Source organism: Bufo bufo, chromosome 11 (genome assembly GCF_905171765.1).
Source record: "Bufo bufo chromosome 11, aBufBuf1.1, whole genome shotgun sequence".
Taxonomy (NCBI): Eukaryota; Metazoa; Chordata; class Amphibia; order Anura; family Bufonidae; genus Bufo; species Bufo bufo.
Window position 1 is genome coordinate 1,434,375 of NC_053399.1, and position 2,500 is coordinate 1,436,874.

The window sequence follows — 2,500 nt, forward strand, 5'->3', positions numbered from 1 at the left end:
ATAGATATGAGATAGATATGAGATAGATAATAGATAGATAGATATGAGATAGATAGATAGATAGATAGATAGATAGATATGAGATAGATAGATATGAGATAGATAGATATGAGATAGATAGATAGATATGAGATAGATAGATAGGAGATAGATAGATATGAGATAGATAGATATGAGATAGATGTGAGATAGATAGATAGATAGATAGATAGATATGAGATAGATAGATATGAGAGATAGATATGAGATAGATAGATAGATAGATATGAGATAGATAGATAGATAGATAGATAGATAGATAGATAGATAGATAGATAGATAAAAATAAAAGATTCTTCTCCAGCATTGGCAGCTGTCATACCTCTGGCTGAGAGGACATTGGACTGGTGAGTCTGCATAATCAACAGCCCAAACGGATATGAATAGATATGGGAGAGATAGATAGATATGAGATATATAGATAGATATTAGATAGATAGATATGAGATAGATAGATATGAGATAGATAGATAGATAGATAGATAGATATGAGATAGATAGATAGATATGAGATAGATAGATAGATATGAGATAGATAGATAGATAGATAGATATGAGATAGATAGATATGAGATAGATAGATAGATATGAGATAGATAGATAGATAGATAGATAGATAGATAGATATGAGATAGATAGATAGATATGAGATAGATAGATAGATAGATAGATAGATAGATATGAGATAGATAGATATGAATAGATATGGGAGAGATAGATAGATAGATTCATTTCTCAACCCCTTGTTACCCACATGCTTTGGCAATACTAATGCATAATTTTTAGACCTGCCAATAAAGCTTTTTTTTTTATTTGATAGAGCAATAGATAGATAGATAGATAGATAGATAGATAGATATGAGATAGATAGATAGATAGATAGATAGATATGAGATAGATAGATAGATAGATAGATAGATATGAGATAGATAGATAGATAGATATGAGATAGATAGATATTAGATAGATAGATAGATAGATAGATAGATATGAGATAGATAGATAGGAGATAGATAGATAGATAGATATGAGATAGATAGATAGATAGATAGATAGATAGATATGAGATAGATAGATATTAGATAGATAGATATGAGATAGATAGATAGATAGATATTAGATAGATAGATAGATAGATAGATATGAGATAGATAGATAGATAGATATGAGATAGATAGATAGATATGAGATAGATAGATATGAGATAGATAGATATGAGATAGATAGATAGATAGATAGATAGATAGATAGATATGAGATAGATAGATAGATAGATAGATAGATATGAGATAGATAGATATGAGATAGATAGATAGATAGATATGAGATAGATAGATAGATAGATAGATAGATAGATAGATAGATAGATATGAGATAGATAGATATGAGATAGATAGATATGAGATAGATAGATATGAGATAGATAGATATGAGATAGATAGATATGAGATAGATAGATAATAGATAGATAGATAGATAGATATGAGATAGATAGATAGATAGATAGATATGAGATAGATAAATAGATAGATATGAGATAGATAGATAGATAGATAGATAGATAGATAGATAGATAGATAGATATGAGATAGATAAATAGATAGATAGATATGAGATAGATAGATAGATAGATAGATAGATATGAGATAGATAGATAGATAGATAGATAGATATGAGATAGATAGATATGAGATAGATAGATAGATATGAGATAGATAGATAGATAGATAGATATGAGATAGATAGATATGAGATAGATAGATAGATAGATATGAGATAGATAGATAGATAGATAGATATGAGATAGATAGATAGATATGTGATAGATAGATATGAGATAGATAGATAGATAGATAGATAGATAGATAGATAGATATGAGATAGATAGATATGAGATAGATAGATAGATAGATAGATAGATATGAGATAGATAGATATGAGATAGATAGATATGAGATAGATAGATAGATAGATATGAGATAGATAGATATGAGATAGATAGATAGATAGATAGATATGCGATAGATAGATATGAGATAGATAGATATGAGATAGATAGATATGCGATAGATAGATATGCGATAGATAGATAGATAGATATGAGATAGATAGATAGATAGATAGATAGATATGAGATAGATAGATATGAGATAGATAGATATGAGATAGATAGATAGATAGATATGAGATAGATAGATAGATAGATAGATAGATATGCGATAGATAGATATGAGATAGATAGATATGAGATAGATAGATATGCGATAGATAGATAGATAGATAGATAGATAGATAGATATGCGATAGATAGATATGAGATAGATAGATATGAGATAGATAGATATGAGATAGATAGATAGATATGCGATAGATAGATATGAGATAGATAGATAGATAGATATGAGATAGATAGATAGATAGATAGATAGATATGAGATAGATAGATATGAATAGATATGGG